Source organism: Taudactylus pleione, unplaced genomic scaffold, assembly GCF_031769625.1.
Source record: "Taudactylus pleione unplaced genomic scaffold, aTauple2 ptg000188l, whole genome shotgun sequence".
In the NCBI taxonomy this organism is placed as follows: Eukaryota; Metazoa; Chordata; class Amphibia; order Anura; family Myobatrachidae; genus Taudactylus; species Taudactylus pleione.
This window is the reverse complement of record NW_028284590.1, coordinates 4,783,489-4,802,198: the sequence shown is the minus strand read 5'-3', so window position 1 is coordinate 4,802,198 and position 18,710 is coordinate 4,783,489.

The following is an 18,710-nucleotide window of genomic DNA, read 5'->3' as shown; positions in this document are numbered from 1 at the left end:
ACTGCCTCACAGCACTGAGGTTGTGGGTTTGATTCCCACTATGGCCCTAAATGTGTGGAGTTTGTATATTCTCCCTGTGCTTGCGTGGGTTTCCTACGGGTACTCCGGTTTCCAACCACATTCCAAAAATATACTGGTAGGTTAATTGGCTCCCAACAAGTTAACTCTAGTGTGTATGTGTGTGAGCATATGGTAGGGAACATAGAGTGTAAGCTCCACTGGGACAGGGACTGATGTGAATGACTAAACATTCTCTGTAAATCGCTGCGGAATATGTGTGCGCTATATAAATAACTGGTAATAAATAAATAAGGCTCTACTGCTTACAATCCATTGATTGTACTGTGGTTCATTGTTATTTTAAGGATGATGATTGTGTAGGACCTGAAGGAATTGGAGGACGTGTAAAGTTTGATGGTAAGGACCTGGAATGTGCGGTCAAGCGCTGACCACAACTGCTGTACTGTAGCTCAGAGATAGCCTTTGATAGATACGGTGAAGCCCCCTTTTCCCCAGAGATATGGCTTTTCTCTAGTTATTAAATAGCCCCCTATGAGGACCAATGTGCATTTCTCAAGAAGCATTTCATCCAAGATTGGCTGAAGTTGATGTAATGTTTCTACGAGTTGTGTGCACTTCTCCCCTCACTGTTGCTAAATTCTGCAATCGGCCCACCCCCACTGCTCTCCCCCTACTCTCCCCCAGCTCTTTCAGGCTGGATTAGTTCCAAGATGTTAGAGATGTACAGATGACTCATGTCTTAGAGGTCACAACAGCTAGATCCTTTTACATGTACAAGATGTGACTTCGAACTGAACCCGGTAATATATGTGGGGGCTTGTAGAAAAGTTAAACTCCAGTCCACATCCTGCACTGTCCCACTCCTTTACCTCTATGTAGATAAAGCTGAGTGTTTCCATCTGCGTTCCTGCTGCCTCTGGTGAAACCAAGAGCTTAAAATAGTAACAGCAGTGCTGTATCATGTAGCCACATTTTCTCTGTCTTACATGTTATTGTTCCAGACTTCTCACTGTAAAGTGCTTTATTGCCTGAAATGTTTCTACGTGTTATATTACATCACTATGACTGTTGTCTGTTTCATATTCTTATCTATCATATAGTTACGGATTTGACCAAACATCTGTTTTTTGTTTAGCGTAAAATATGCATTTCCATATTGCGCACAGAAACATAATGTCCTACCGTTCTGGAACGTCCGCCGTTACTCTCCCCCATCCCATCTACTTCCTAATAAAATTGGCTGGACGAATGAGTGTGTGTGTGTTTGTTGGTGGGTAAGGGGGGGGGGGAGTTGCGATGATGCGATATTCAGAGACTCTCGTCATCTTGACATCATCCCCTCCTCATGATTCAAGGATTTATGACGCGAAGGGTGGGGACTTAGGGGTCTATTCATCATCACTTAATTTCTACAAAAGCAGGTGAAAATTAACATTTTCACCTGGAATTGTAGAAATTAAGTGTCCAGGCCATTCATCAAGAAGGTAAAGTGCTTACCTTCCTCGCCTGGAATGGCCCGCTGTCCCCAAACACTAGTATCACAGATATCTCCTGCTTACCTTCCTCTCCCGGAATGGCCCGCTGTCCCCACACTAGTATCACAGATATCTCCTACTTACCTTCCTCTAGCGGAATGGCCCGCTGTCCCCAAACACTAGTATCACAGATATCTCCTGCTTACCTTCCTCTGGCGGAATGGCTGGCTGTCCCCATACACTAGTATCACAGATATCTCCTGCTTACCTTCCTCTGGCGGAATGGCCCGCTGTCCCCATACAGTAGTATCACAGATATCTCCTGCTTATCTTCCTCTGGCGGAATCGCCTGCTGTCCCCATACACTAGTATCACAGATATCTCCTGCTTACCTTCCTCTGGCGGAATGGCCCGCTGTCCCCACACTAGTATCACAGATATCTCCTGCTTATCTTCCTCTGGCGGAATGGCCTGCTGTCCCCATACACTAGTATCACAGATATCTCCTACTTACCTTCCTCTCCCAGAATGGCCCGCTGTCCCCAAACACTAGTATCACAGATATCTCCTGCTTACCTTCCTCTGGCGGAATGGCCCGCTGTTCCCATACACTAGTATCACAGATATCTCCTGCTTACCTTCCTCTCCCGGAATGGCTCGCTGTCCCCATACACTAGTATCACAGATATCTCCTGCTTACCTTCCTCTCCCGGAATGGCCCGCTGTCCCCACACTAGTATCACAGATATCTCCTACTTACCTTCCTCTGGCGGAATGGCCCGCTGTCCCCAAACACTAGTATCACAGATATCTCCTGCTTACCTTCCTCTGGCGGAATGGCCCGCTGTTCCCATACACTAGTATCACAGATATCTCCTACTTACCTTCCTCTCCCGGAATTGCCCACTGTCCCCAAATACTAGTATGGGGACCTAAATTCATCAAGCTCCGAAAATACAATATCGTTTGGAGCTGGACTGCAGGAGCATTCGCCATCTTCAGAAGGCGTTTGCTCCTGCAACCCGCTACTTCCCTATGGGAAGGAGTCCCAGGTTGTGAAGAGGAATCTTTTTGGATCCCTCCGTCGTCCAGCTCCTTCCGCCGGATGCCGAGACTCTTGTGCTCATGCGTGACCTGTAGCTACACTGCTCCGGAAGTAGTGAAAAGATTCAGGGAGACAGCTGATTTTTGGATCAGCTGTCTCTGTGCCAGAGCAATGATTAATTGCTCCGGCGCTCGCGTCAAGTTAGAATGTTAGTTATCGGGGTCTATGATGCATAGACCCCTTAATGAGAAGCGCTGATCCCACCTACCACAGTCATTAGCTGCATTCAGCATTGTAATAGGGCTCAAATGCATCCTGTGTCAGCCTGTGAATGACCTGATTAAGTCGCACAGAGGGGACAGGGCCGGCAGCACCAGTAGGTGCAACACTGACCGGACTGTATTTCTCCTCCAGCAGCGCGCTCATAGCGGAACATTTAAAGGTTGCTAAGTATGAAAATGATGTTGCATTTAACATTAATGACACCTTTTGCATGGAGAGGCGGAATGGCGAGGAAAGAGGCAGGTGAGAGTAGGGTGAGCACAAAAAGTGCATGTTCATGTACAGTAATCATGACAGACATAGGCCCTCATTCAGAGCCACTCGCTAGCGGCAATACGCTCGTTCCGAGCGATGTTCGCACATCTGCGCATGCGTACGGATCGTTATACGCATGCGCGAACCAGTCAGTGCGGCCGAAATTCATGTGCTCGCAAAATAGCGAATGCCTGCTATTTTGAGTGACAGAATGAGGCGTATGTGGGTGGTAACAGGGGAAGGTGCTTGAAAATGGGGAGTGGAGATCAGAACGCAGGCGTGCTTAAAGGTCAAAACGGGCGTTTTATGGGTGTGCATAATTAATACAGCAGCGTCATTGACCACGTCACTGGGTTATTTTATAGCCAGAACTGCTCGCAAGATTGTGGTAGCAAAAACCAACCACAAGAATAGCGAGCAGTTCATACGCTGGTCGATGTACTCGATTAATCTAATAAATAGCGGACATGACGTATGGTGCGAGCGGCCAGGGGGCGTTTTTAACAAATAAACGAGCGTATGTTTTGCTCGCTCGTTCAGACTTAGAGGTGTGAACAGACTGCAATGTGCGAACGGATCATTTGAATAGCCACCCCTTGTTTTTGAACGAACGACCGCAAATAGCGAACGGCTCTGAATCAGGCCCATAGACCTGGAAGCATACACCTGTCAGGAGGAGTATCTGTTGCAATGATCCGCAGCATAGGCTAGCCACTTCTGATTGGCTGATTCTGTCTTAACCTCTCCCACTGATTACTTAATTAAGTGTGGCTGCTATATTATATGAAGTCGACCTTGCAACAGTATTTGCCCTTTGTCCTTTACCTGTTAGAGAAGGTGCTGCGCCAAACCTTCATGTTCCTGTGTATCGCCATTCTGCGTCTCTCTTCTCTGTATTAATGATCAGAGTTTAATCAGTTCCCAGCAACTTCCAGGAGTATATAAGTACTATAAAGTTAGACCTGATTCAGAGGTGGGAGCTAATGCATACGTGGCAGCGATGCCGTACGCAGAGGTTGTGCGAAAATATGCTAATGTCGCAGCCGCTGACTGCGCCAATTGGCACTGTCCACCCCTGAATCGGGCCCTATATAATGGGAGTTCCAGGAGAGTGTTGTGGACTGTCCCGCTTACCAGTCCTGCATTGTTTCCTGGTCTCAATCATTGTTACAGTCTCCGCGGGTCACTTACTAAGGTTCCATTTGTAGAAATGTTGCTGAAATTCAGAATCACTCATTGTTTTTAGTGAGTTTTGCATTACTTGCCAAATGGACGAGTTGTAAAAAGAAGAAAAAAAAACATTTGGAAACACTTCTGGAGCTGTTAGTACATCCAAACTGGCCCTGCACTCGTTTTGCATTCTTCAGTGTCCCCAGACCATTGTACTTCTTCCATATGATCAATAGTGATTCATAAATTGTTTTTATAAGTGGTTTATTCATTGTTAAAAATATTCCTTATGCCATATTGAAAAGTTATTACTATTTCATTGATACTCGAGCTTTCAATATGTGACATAATACACAGTGTTACCAAATGGTTTTAACTACTGAGTTAAAGGCTATAGACTACTGACTCCCTGTGATAAAAGCCAATTACCACTGCGGTGCCTGCCAGGCACATCGGGGCGCAAAAGATGGAGGATCTTAGGGCCTGATTCTTTATGGATCCTGGGTACTGCGCATTCGTATGCATCACAGTACGCATGCGCAAAGGCTCCACTGCGATCACACTGCATTCGCAGTGACCACGCAGACCCATCGCAGAGTGATTGACAGGAAGTGGCCGATAGGGGGTGTTGACGGGGGGGCGGGGAAATGCAGCTGTGTCAGTGCGTTTGAACGCCGTTACAGGGGCGTGCATAAATTATCCACTGCTATAGCATACGCAGCCTGAGCTCTCACTGCGTGCAATGAGGTTGGCAAATTCTGGGTAAGGTCAGACCTGTTGTAATTGTGCGTGAGGCTCCGATGGTACTCGATGTTACCAATAGTTTTGCAAACTTGCAAGGTATTACGGATATGAGTAAGGGGAAGTGCGCGTCCTTATTTTGTGCTGCGACGGCATTGCAGTTTTTCGCAGTGGGTCTGCGTGCGTGATCGCAGCTGCGATCGCAATAGGGATCCGTATTGAATGAGGCCCATAACTTGGAAACTCTATTTCCGTTTCACATTTATGTCATTGTGAGTATTAATTTCACTAGAATTTCTACATAAGACATGTAGGGGGAGATTCAGGGCCTGATTCAGAGCCGGACGCTCTAAACAAGCGCCCGCTCTGAATCAGGGCGTGTTTTTTTTTTTTGCATAGCAGCCTTTTGGACGCTCGCATAGCTGTGGGTTACCACCCACAGCTATGCGAGCGTCCATGATGATGGTCGCGATGGTCAAGACCATCGCGACCATCGGGCTTGCGACGAGATCCTTGCGGTAGGGTCTCGGTGACCGCAAGCCCTGGAGTGATTTTGGCTCTATCAGAGCCAAAATCACTCCCACTGACATCACTAGTTCCCATGGGAACGCCTCCGTCTGGCAGCCACTACCCCCGGCACGCCCACCATCGACAGCACGCCCCCTTTGGTGCGAGACCCATAACAACGGCTACCCCGTCGTTATTCGGGTCTCGCGCATGCGCACGATGGAGCTCCCTCCGTCGTGCGCATGCGCACTAGGGCCCCATCGACCCGCTTGCGAGCGCTCAGCGCTCTCGAGCGGGTCTGAATCAGGCCCTCAGTTCTCTGTGATGTGCCGTCGTGGTGTTTATCTGTGCTCATCGTGGTAGCCCAACATCCCAAATTTGCCTAGCATTATTACTGGAGGAGAAGTGTCTTTGCCCGATCGTCCCAGCAGGCACTTTGTGGCTATCACTTAGTATTGAGGGCCTGATTCAGAGTCGCTCACTAGATGTGATCGCTCGCTCCCAGCGTATGCAAATCCAGCACACGCCCAGCAAGGCAGGCGATCGCACAGCAAGGCATTAGCACGCCCACTATGTCTTGGTGAGCGATCACTTTGTGTGTGCAGACGCCCACCAGCCATTCATAAGACGCCCACTTGCGCACATCATCTCCTGGAAGTGCATGAAAACATTGGTACATCGTGCACCATCGGATGTGCTCGCAGCGCTTGAGGGTGACTATACCTTGCCGCTAGCACTGCGATCACTTCAGTGTAAAAACAAGCCAGGTGACGTGTACTATGACGCTGCCTGTTAATTATGCACGCCTCTGAAACGGCGTTGAAACACTCAGGCACGCCTGCATTTGCACCTCCACTCCCCCGTTTCTACTGGCCTGCCCCTGTTACCACCCACAAACGTCCTCGCCTGTCACTCATTCAACTGGGCTGTCTTTGCTGGGTGAGCGAGTGGTTTCCAATCGCTCAGAGTAGTTCGCGCACGCGCAGTGCGATGCATACGCATGCGCACATTACAAAACATCGCCAGCAACGACCGAATGCTTCCTAGCGACCGGGTCTGAATCAGGCCCTGAGTCTCCCTATACACTGGTATTAATGGATACATTTCAATAAATGGGCTCTTCCACAAAGTTTGCCCACATTGTTTGTGAATTCACCTTTTCATAATCTTATTTAACAATTACTATTATTATTATTATATTATTAATAATAATAATAATATCTCAATAAATTATATATAGAGAGAGTTAAGGAAATGCAGAACCCCCTTAGTCTCATATTTTGCCTTTATTTTAGTCTGCTATGCACAATTCCTTATACTGCTAGATATTAGAACTTGGGGCAGGATGCAGCAACGTGAGAAATGCTGTCAAACCCTGAAAATGCGCATTTCTCATATTCACCAAGCCTCGGAGTGCGATGCGTCTGGGGCTTGGATGCGGTGGGTAACGCTATCTGAAGGTGGCGTTACCCACCGCATCCAAGCCCCAGAACGCCTATGGGCTTCCCTCTGCAAATTGCTGTGAGAGGGATCCATCGGATCCCTCCCAGCACCCTCCGTGGTGCGTTTGTCATTCTGCGCATGTGCAGAATGACGCCAGAGGGACTTCTTAGTCATAGACCCGGAAGTCACTAATTCGCAAAGTACAGCACTTAGGCCCTGGCCGGGATGCACTAAACGGAAAATGCAGTAAAACCCCTGTTTACCGCATTTCCCGTATGCATCAAACACCTGGCCGCCGGGCTCCGATGCGGAGGGTAACGCCAGCTTTTGCTGGCGTTACCCTATAGAAGCCTATGGGCTTCTAACGCATCGCGTTGCTATGAGGGATGCTCCGCGGCCGCCACGTCACTCTGCGCATGCGCATATGGACTCCCGGGTCTTAAACCCGGAAGTCCACAAGGCGGCAGGGATCTCAAAGGATAGCTCTTATCCGAAGAGCTGTCCTTTGCTGTACAGATCGCATATGTTAGTGCATATGCGATCTGTACATTTGCGGTATCTGGCGGTAAGTTTTGCACTCTGTTAGTGCATCTCGCCCACAGAGAGAGCGATCTTTTGCTCTTTCCTTCATGCATACCGGTGTAATCAACGCCGGCATGAATACAAAGAGCGGCGGGATGCATCGCATCCCGAAATTCGATGCGTCATGCATCCCGCCCTAGGTTAAGGGCACAAAGAGTAATAAAATTGTCAATCTACTCAGACACTTTTGCGTGGTCATTGCACCTCAATTACTGGATATCTAAAATTCGGATTGTTGAACTGATGAGACGGTGGTTTTGTCAACAGTGAATGAGAGGTATTGGATACGATTTTTTGTCACTTATCATGTTGACGTTCATAATGTTTACATGGAGAATATGTAGACAAACAGTCCCTGGTGGTCTAGCATTGTCTTACCTTGTCCAGGCAGCTGCATCGTCTTCTTCCGGGTCCAGGTAGCCACGTGAGGATCAGTTCCAATGGTGATGTCTCAGCAGAGGCGTTCCTGTGAGTATTTTCCCAACTATCCCTTCCCTCCCGCCTAACCCCCATAGTGCCTATCTTTAACTTTCCCCTATCCGCAGCCTAACCCAATCCTGCTCCTGCAGCCTTACGCTAACCCTCCCGGCAGCGCCTAAACCTAACCTTCGGCATTTCATATGGTGACAGTTCAGATGTCGACATGGTGCCTGCCGATCTTATGACCGGATAACAATGATAGGTCAGTAGGGGTGGAGAGAGAAGAAGGAGACAGTAAGCTTGGTGTATTATGCTGGAGAAGGAGTGTAGACATCCAAGAGGAGATAGTGAATAGACAGTTTGAAATTCATGAGAGGAGGGAAGGGGAGATGTGGGGGGAGAGCAGGCTATGGGTATCATTAGAATAAAGATGTTGCTGTAGACCAAAAGAGCTGTTAAGAAAGAGCATATAATAATTTACTGCCACAATCTGTTGCTGCTTTTGGAGCCCTTTGAAAATCCAGCTTCTAAGCAAAGGTCGTCTCACTATCTCCAGCAGCCATAACCTGAAGGCAAATGGTCAAAGTGATAGCTGAAGTGTGCCTAATCCCCGCACATGTGTAAGATTTTATGCCGAAGAGATCCAACAAAGTCTCTACAGCTGTGCTGGTTCCCCATTGCCGGGTACAGCTAATTCTATCCTAAGATAACGTAAGCTAGCAATAAAAACTTAGGTTTTTGACCACTAAAATCCCTGTTTATAGACCTCATTGAACTATGAAATACAAGTATCCTTTGTTTACTGACTATGCTCTAATGCTACTGTACCCTTTATGGCATCTACATGGTATCCAGTCTCCGGTATGTACATGATATCTACAAGGCACCCTGCCTTCAGTCTCCATGTGGCATCTACATGGCCCCCAGCCTTCAGTCTCCATGTGGCATCTACATGGCCCCCAGCCTTCAGTCTCCACTTGGCATCTACATGGCACCCAGCCTTCAGTCTGTTCAAGGCATCAACATGGCCCCCAGCCGTCAGTCTCCATGTGGCATCTACATGGCCCCCAGCCTTCAGTCTCCATGTGGCATCTACATGGCCCCCAGCCTTCAGTCTCCACTTGGCATCTACATGGCCCCCAGCCTTCAGTCTCCACTTGGCATCTAGATGGCACCCAGCCTTCAGTCTGTTCAAGGCATCTACATGGCATCCTGCCCATATTCTAAACACAGCATTTACATGGCGTCCAACCTTCAGAGTCCACATGCCTGACCTCTCGTTGCCACATTGTGAAAGTCCACATATCTTTAAATGGGAATCGGTATGAAATACCGCCGGCTCTCTGGCCAGTAGTTTGAATACCGGCTGCGACAGACCGACAGAAGCAGAGATCCCGGCAGCGGAAGCCCGACAGCGCTGGAAATCCCGATCATCCGTAGGTAAGTAAAAACTAACCTAACCTAACCCCCTAACTCTAACCCTCCTTAGGGGTGCCTAACCTCCCCCCCAAGTGCCTAAACCTAATCCCTCCACTAAGTGCCTAACCCTAACCCCCCTTCCCCTCTGCCTAAACCTAAGTCCCCCGGGGGGGTGACTAACCCTAAGTCCTCCCCGGGTGCCCTAAAACTAACCCTCCCTCGCCCTAGCCTAACCCTAACCCTCCCGGGGGGAGCCTAACCCTAAGTCTCCCCGGGTGCCCTAACCCTCCCCCCCCGCGGCTGTCTGCTCGCGGCGCCCGGCATCCCTTCGATCGGGATGCCGGTCTCCCGGCGTCGGGAAAATGACAGGCGTCTAGATATAGACACCTGTCATTTAACCCTTGCCGGGATAAAGCAGTCGGGAACCCGGCTGTCGGGATTAAGACAGCTGGTTTCCGTATTGCATCCCCTTTAAATTAGGGGTGAGCGGGTTCGGATTTCTGAAATCCGAACCCCCCCGAGCCCCCCCGATCCGAGTCCGATCCGAATCAGGCTCGACTTTTCCCGCCTGACTCGGATCTGAAATCGAGGCAAAACGTCATCATCCCGCCTTCCGAGTCTCGCGGGTTTTGGATCCTATATAAGGTACCCACGTCGGCGCCATTTTCTCACTCGGCTGTGGACAGTGAAGAGGGAGGGTGGGAGTTAGGGCTGTGTAGTGTAGTGTAGTGTAGTGCTGCTGTTGTCCACTACTTCAAAGTCCATAGGGGCTGGCTGTGTTGTGCTGTGCTGCTGTTGTTAATAGGGGCTGTGTCCACTACTTCAAAGTCCATAGGGGCTGGCTGGACTGTGTTGTGCAGTCAGTTCTCCATAGGGGCTGTGTCCACTCCAAAGTCCTGTGCAGTGTCCCAGTCCTAAAGGAGTGCTGCAGTGTTGTCCAGGGGGTGCTCTGTCCATCAGGGGTGCTCCCCCCAAGTGCTAAAAAAATAATATATTTTCTGTGTTTGTGAATTGTGTGCGCAGTAGCCGCACGTGCATCAACAAAGTAGTGCCAAGCGTGCGCCTGTGTCATAAGTAAAGGGCCGGCTGGCTTGACCGTTAAGGGTGCTGTAACCCCCGAAAGTACACTCCAGTCCAAACTAAAAAAAAAATTATTTTCTGTGTTTGTGAATTGTGTGCGCAGTAGCCGCACGTGCATCAACAAAGTAGTGCCAAGCGTGCGCCTGTGTCATAAGTAAAGGGCCGGCTGGCTTGACCGTTAAGGGTGCTGTAACCCCCGAAAGTACACTCCAGTCCAAACCAGAAAAAAAATTATTTTCTGTGTTTGTGAATTGTGTGCGCAGTAGCCGCACGTGCATCAACAAAGTAGTGCCAAGCGTGCGCCTGTGTCATAAGTAAAGGGCCGGCTGGCTTGACCGTTAAGGGTGCTGTAACCCCCGAAAGTACACTCCAGTCCAAACCAAAAAAAAAATTATTTTCTGTGTTTGTGAATTGTGTGCGCAGTAGCCGCACGTGCATCAACAAAGTAGTGCCAAGCATGCGCCTGTGTCATAAGTAAAGGGCCGGCTGGCTTGACCGTTAAGGGTGCTGTAACCCCCGAAAGTACACTCCAGTCCAAACCAAAAAAAAAATTATTTTCTGTGTTTGTGAATTGTGTGCGCAGTAGCCGCACGTGCATCAACAAAGTAGTGCCAAGCGTGCGGACCGTTAAGGGTGCTGTAACCCCCGAAAGTACACTCCAGTCCAAACCAAAAAAAAATTATTTTCTGTGTTTGTGAATTGTGTGCGCAGTAGCCGCACGTGCATCAACAAAGTAGTGCCAAGCGTGCGCCTGTGTCATAAGTAAAGGGCCGGCTGGCTTGACCGTTAAGGGTGCTGTAACCCCCGAAAGTACACTCCAGTCCAAACCAAAAAAAAAATTATTTTCTGTGTTTGTGAATTGTGTGCGCAGTAGCCGCACGTGCATCAACAAAGTAGTGCCAAGCGTGCGCCTGTGTCATAAGTAAAGGGCCGGCTGGCTTGACCGTTAAGGGTGCTGTAACCCCCGAAAGTACACTCCAGTCCAAACCAAAAAAAAAATTATTTTCTGTGTTTGTGAATTGTGTGCGCAGTAGCCGCACGTGCATCAACAAAGTAGTGCCAAGCGTGCGCCTGTGTCATAAGTAAAGGGCCGGCTGGCTTGACCGTTAAGGGTGCTGTAACCCCCGAAAGTACACTCCAGTCCAAACCAAAAAAAAAATTATTTTCTGTGTTTGTGAATTGTGTGCACAGTAGCCGCACGTGCATCAACAAAGTAGTGCCAAGCGTGCGCCTGTGTCATAAGTAAAGGGCCGGCTGGCTTGACCGTTAAGGGTGCTGTAACCCCCGAAAGTACACTCCAGTCCAAACCAAAAAAAAAATTATTTTCTGTGTTTGTGAATTGTGTGCGCAGTAGCCGCACGTGCATCAACAAAGTAGTGCCAAGCATGCGCCTGTGTCATAAGTAAAGGGCCGGCTGGCTTGACCGTTAAGGGTGCTGTAACCCCCGAAAGTACACTACAGTCCAAACCAAAAAAAAAATTATTTTCTGTGTTTGTGAATTGTGTGCGCAGTAGCCGCACGTGCATCAACAAAGTAGTGCCAAGCGTGCGCCTGTGTCATAAGTAAAGGGCCGGCTGGCTTGACCGTTAAAGGGTGCTGTAACCCCCGAAAGTACACTCCAGTCCAAACCAAAAAAAAATTATTTTCTGTGTTTGTGAATTGTGTGCGCAGTAGCCGCACGTGCATCAACAAAGTAGTGCCAAGCGTGCGCCTGTGTCATAAGTAAAGGGCCGGCTGGCTTGACCGTTAAGGGTGCTGTAACCCCCGAAAGTACACTCCAGTCCAAACCAAAAAAAAAATTATTTTCTGTGTTTGTGAATTGTGTGCGCAGTAGCCGCACGTGCATCAACAAAGTAGTGCCAAGCGTGCGCCTGTGTCATAAGTAAAGGGCCGGCTGGCTTGACCGTTAAGGGTGCTGTAACCCCCGAAAGTACACTCCAGTCCAAACCAAAAAAAAAATTATTTTCTGTGTTTGTGAATTGTGTGCGCAGTAGCCGCACGTGCATCAACAAAGTAGTGCCAAGCGTGCACCTGTGTCATAAGTAAAGGGCCGGCTGGCTTGACCGTTAAGGGTGCTGTAACCCCCGAAAGTACACTCCAGTCCAAACCAAAAAAAAAATTATTTTCTGTGTTTGTGAATTGTGTGCGCAGTAGCCGCATGTGCATCAACAAAGTAGTGCCAAGCGTGCGCCTGTGTCATAAGTAAAGGGCCGGCTGGCTTGACCGTTAAAGGGTGCTGTAACCCCCAAAGTACACTCCAGTCCAAACCAAAAAAAAAATTATTTTCTGTGTTTGTGAATTGTGTGCGCAGTAGCCGCACGTGCATCAACAAAGTAGTGCCAAGCGTGCGCCTGTGTCATAAGTAAAGGACCGTCTGGCTTGACCGTTAAAGGGTGCTGTAACCCACAAAGTACACTCCAGTCCAAACCAAAAAAAAAATTAATTTCTGTTTTAGCCGCACGTATATATCAAATCGATATAACATAAATGGAGGACCAAACTTTCTCCGATAAAAATAAAATAGAGAAAGATCAAGAACCACTTCCTCCTAGTGCTGAAGCTGCTGCCACTAGTCATGACATAGACGATAACATGCCATCAACGTTGTCTGCCAAGGCCGATGCCCAATGTCATAGTAGAGGGCACATACAATCCCAAATGGCAAAGTTCAGGAAAATGACCTTGAAAAAGACATTTAAATCAGCTGAAGAGAAACGTAAACTTGCCAATATGCCATTTACGACACGGAGTGGCAAGGAACGGCTAAGGTCGATCCCTAGTATGTTCATGACTAGTGGTTCAGCTTCACATGACGATGGAAGCCCTCCTCCCACTAAAAAAATCAAAAGAGTTAAGCTGGCAAAAGCACAGCGAAGAACTGTGCTTTCTAAGAAGATATCACAAATCCCCAAGGAGAGTCCAAGTGTGGTGGTGGTTGCGATGCCTGACCTTCCCAGCACTGGACGGGAAGAGGTGGCTCTTTCCACCATTTGCACGCCCCCTGCAAGTGCTGAAAGGAGCACCCACAGTCCACTTGCTGATATGCAAATTGAAGATGTCACTGTTGAAGTACAACAGGATGAGGATACTGGTGTAGCTGGCGCTGAGGAGGAAGTTGGCGAGGAGGATTCTGATGGTGATGTGGTTTGTTTAAATCAGGCTCCGGGGGAGACAGTTGTTGTCCGTGGGATGAAAAAGCCCATCACGGTCATGCCTGGGCAGAAGACCAAACATTCCACCTCTTTGGTCTGGCAATATTTCTATCCAAATCCGGACAACAACTGTCTTGCCATATGTACCATATGTAAAGGTGAAATAAGTAGGGGTAGGGACGTCAACCACCTAGGAACATCCTCCCTTATACGGCACCTGCAGCGCGTTCATAAAAAGTTACTGTCAAGTTCAGAAACTTTGGCTAAGACCGTAAGCAGTCCAGGGACACCTAAATCCCGTTGTCCTGTTGTATCCAAGCGCCTGCAAACCAGACCGTCAACTCCCTCCTCGTCAATTTCCTCCTTAGTCAGGATCGGAAGTAGTCCTGCAGGCCATGTCACTGGCATGACTGACTCTCCTATCCGGGATTCCTCTGGAGGATCCTGCATTGCTACGCCTACTGCTGCCGCTGCTGCTGTTGCTGCTGCTGGGAGTCGTTCATCATCCCAGAGAGGGAGTAGGAACACCACTACTTTTACTAAACAATTGACCCTCCAACAGTCCTTAGCGAGGAGGATGAAGTACGACAGCAGTCATCCTGAAGCAAAACGTATAACTGAGGCCTTGACTGCTATGTTGGTGTTAGACGTGCGTCCGGTATCCGCCATTAGTGCAGTGGGATTTAGACAATTGATGGAGGTAGTGTGTCCCCGGTTCCAAATCCCGTCTAGATTCCACTTCACTAGGCAGGCGATACCGAGACTGTACAGAAACGTCAGAAAAAGTGTCCTGAAAAATGCCGTTGTACACAATGTCCACTTAACCACGGACATGTGGACAAGTGGAACAGGGCAGACTAAGGACTATATGACTGTGACAGCCCACTGGGTAGATGTATCACCTTACGCAGCAACAGCAGCAGCGTCACCAGTAGCAGCATCTCAGAAATGCCAGCTCGTTACAAGGCAGGCTACGCTGTGTATCACCGGTTTCAGTAAGAGGCACACCGCCGACAACCTCTTAGAGAAACTGAGGGAAATCATCGCCCAGTGGCTTACCCCACTTAGACTCTCCTGGGGATTTGTGATATCTGACAACGCCACCAATATTGTGCGGGCATTACATCTGGGCAAATTCCAGCACGTCCCATGTTTTGCTCACACAATAAACTTGGTGGTGCAGAATTTTCTGAAAAGCGACAGGGGCGTGCAGGAGACGCTTTGGGTGGCCCGAAAAATTTCTGGCCACTTTCGCCATTCAGCGACTGCGTGCCGAAGACTGGAGCGCCAGCAAACACTCTTGAACCTGCCCCGCCATCACCTGAAGCAAGAGGTTGTGACGCGGTGGAACTCAACCCTCTATATGCTTCAGAGGATGGAGGAGCAGCAAAAGGCCATACAAGCCTATACATCCACCTATGACATAGGCAAAGGAGGGGGTATGCACCTGACTCAAGCGCAGTGGAGAATGATTTCCGTGTTGTGCAAGGTTCTCCAGCCCTTCGAACTTGCCACACGTGAAGTCAGTTCAGACACTGCCAGCTTGAGTCAGGTCATTCCCCTCATCAGGCTTTTGCAGAAGCAGCTGGAGAAAGTGAAGGAGGAGCTAAGACGGAGCGATTCCGCTCGGCATGTGGGACTTGTGGATGAAGCCCTTCATTCGCTTTGCCAGGATTCCAGGGTGGTCAATCTGTTGAAATCAGACCACTACGTTTTGGCCACCGTGCTCGATCCTAGGTTTAAAGCCTATGTGGTGTCTCTCTTTCCGGCCGACACAAGCCTGCAGAGGTGCAAAGACCTGCTGGTGAACACACTGTCAGCTGAAGCGGAACATGACACGTCAACGGCTCCTTCTTCATTTTCTCCCGCAACTGGGGCTGCCAGGAAAAAACTTAGGTATCCTAAGCAACCCGCTGGCGGTGATGCAGGGCAGGCAGGACCAAGTTTGGACATCTGGTCCGGACTGAAGGACCTGGCAACAATTTCTGACATGTCTACTGTCACTGCATATGATACTGTCACCATTGACAGAATGGTGGAGGATTACATCGGTGACAGCATCCAAGTAGGCATGGCAGACAGTCCATACCTGTACTGGCAGGAAAAAGAGGCAATTTGGAGGCCCCTGTACAAACTGGCTCTATTTTACCTGAGTTGCCCCCCCTCCAGTGTGTACTCCGAAAGAGTGTTTAGTGCAGCCGGGAACCTTGTCAGCGAAAGGCGTAGGAGGTTGCTTCCACAGAATGTGGAGAAGATGATGTTCATCAAAATGAATTATCAGCTCTTCCAGGGAGACCAGCCTCCAGAAGGTACAGAGGGACCTGTGGTGGTGGATTCAAGTGGGGACGAGTTAATACTTTGTGAGGATGAGGATGTACACACTGAAGAGGGTGAGGAATCGGTGGATGAGGAGGATGAGGATGACATCTTGCCTCCATAGAGCCAGTTTGTGCAGGGACACATTAATTGCCAGCTTGTTTTGTGGGGGCCCAAACGAACCAATCATTTCAGCCACAGTTGTGTGGCAGACCCTGGCGCTGAAATGATTGGTTTGTTAAAGTGTGCATGTCCTGTTTATACAACATAAGGGTGGGTGGGAGGGCCCAAGGACAATTCCATCTTGCACTTCTTTTTTTTCTTTGCATTATGTACAGTTTGGGGCCTAGTTTTTCAAACTGCCATCCTGTCTGCCACTGCAGTTTCACGCCTAGATGGGTCACGTGTTTGTGCCGCCCACTCGTGTCGCTTAGCATAGTCATCCAGCTACCTCGGTGCAACGTTTTGGACATAAAAACACTATTGTGAGGTGTGAGGTGTTCAGAATAGACTGGAAATGAGTGGAAATTAAGGTTATTGAGGTTAATAATAGCATAGGAGCAGAAAAACTTACAAATTCTGTGATTTTAGCTGTTTTTATGCTTTTTTAAAAAAAAATACAGATCCAAAACACAAAACCCAGAACCCAAAACACGGAAGGGTGGTTTTGGCAAAACCAATCCAGATCCAAAACCAAAACACAAAACACGAAAAGTGGCCGGTGCACACCCCTAGTTCTAATTGACCATACAGGCAATTATGTTTTCTGTGTACATATTTTATACTTAGGGATAATAAATACTTTAGGGGTATCACACAAGGGCTGGGGAAGAGGGGGAGGTGTGACAGACACAGGGGCTGGGGAAGAGGGGGAGGTGTGACAGACACAGGGGCTGGGGAAGAGTGGTGTGTGACCGACACAGGGGCTGGGGAAGAGGTGGGGTGTGATAGACACAGGGGCTGGGGAAGGAGGGGGGGTGGCGGGCTAGGATAAGGGTCAGGAGAGGGGATAGGGGGCCCTAGAAACATGAGTGTACCGGGCCCCAAGATTTCTGTTGCCGGCCCTGACTGACTGTGGCCTAAGGGCCTGATTCAGAGCCGGACGCCATTTGCGGACGCTTGTTCAGAAAAGGGGGCTGGCTATTTAAATTGAGCGCCCGCTCTTTGCGGTCTGTTGATGCCTCTATGTCTGAGCGAGCGAACGAAACATGTGCTCACTATTTTGTAAAGACGCCCCTTGGCCGCTCGCATCATACGTCATCTTCGCTATTTATTAGATTAATCGAGTACTTCGAAAGGCGTATGAACTGCAGTTCAGGCTAAAAGACAACCAAGTGACGTGGTCGATGACGCTGCTTTGTTAATTATGCACACCCTTAAAACGCCCGTTTTGACCGTTAGGCACGCCCGCGTTCGGATCTCCACTCCCCGTTTTCAAGCACCTTCCCCTGTTACCACCCACAAATGCCTCATTCTGTCACTCAAATTAGCAGGTACTCACTATTTTGCGAACACACGATTTCCGACCGCACTGACTGGTTGGCGCATGCGCATTACAACCCATACGCATGCGCAGATGTGCGAACATCGCTTGGAGCGAACGAGCGGCCGCTTACGAGCGGCTCTGAATCAGGCCCTAAGCTCCAATTCACAATTCCGCTGGTGCCTATTGTTAACTTCCTAGGTTCTATGCCAATAGGACTAATCAACATACACCATATGGTCTTATGTGCTTATTAATCAGGGCCACCATCATAACAGGACCATGGACTGGTGATAGCATTGTGGAAGTCCAGGGACATTATGGGACCCTCCTAACAAGCCCATTGCTAACCAATGGGGAAAGTTATGGGGACAGTAGTAATGTTATCATTGCATTATGTAATTTGTGTATAAGGAAGTGTGCTTATTTACTGGAGATGTGTGCTCCATTATCGGGCATGTGTATATTGCATTACAGGGTGTGTGCTGCCTTACAGGGGATGTGTGCTGTCTTAAAGGGGATGTTGCGCTGCATAACAGGGGATGTGCGCTGCATAACAGGGGATGTGCACTGCATTACAGGGGATGTGCACGGCATTACAGGGTGTGAATGCTGCATTACAGGGGATGTGCACTGCATTACATGGTGTGAATGCTGCATTACAGGGGATGTGCACTGCATTACAGGATGTGGCTGCTGCATTACAGCAGGGCATGTGTGGTGCCTTAAAGGAGATGTGTGCTGCATTACAGGGAAGGTGTGCTGCATTACAGGGCATGTGTGCTGCATTACAGGGCATGTGTGCTGCATTACAGGGAAGGTGTGCTGCATTACAGGGAAGGTGTGCTGCATTACAGGGGATATGTGCTGCAATACAGGGGATGTGTGATAACATGCAAGTAAATGGGAAACAGGGTCATTTAAGATGCTATAAAATGGTAGGATGCATCATATATTTAAAGCACATTTGTATGACACAACTATTAGGTGGAACAGGACACAACCCCTGTTAATTTCTCAAATTCTCTGAAGTGCTTTTCCAAATCCATACAATAGTGCATATACCTGGCTGTGCATATACCTCATCCATACAACACTGCATATACCTCATCCATACAACACTGAATATACCACATCCATATAACACTGCATACCTCATCCATATAATAGTGCATATGCCTAGCAGTGCATATACCTCATCCATATAATAGTGCATATGCCTAGCAGTGCATATACCTCATCCATACAACACTGCATATACCTCATCCATACAACAGTGCATATGCCTAGCAGTGCATATACCTCATCCATACAACAGT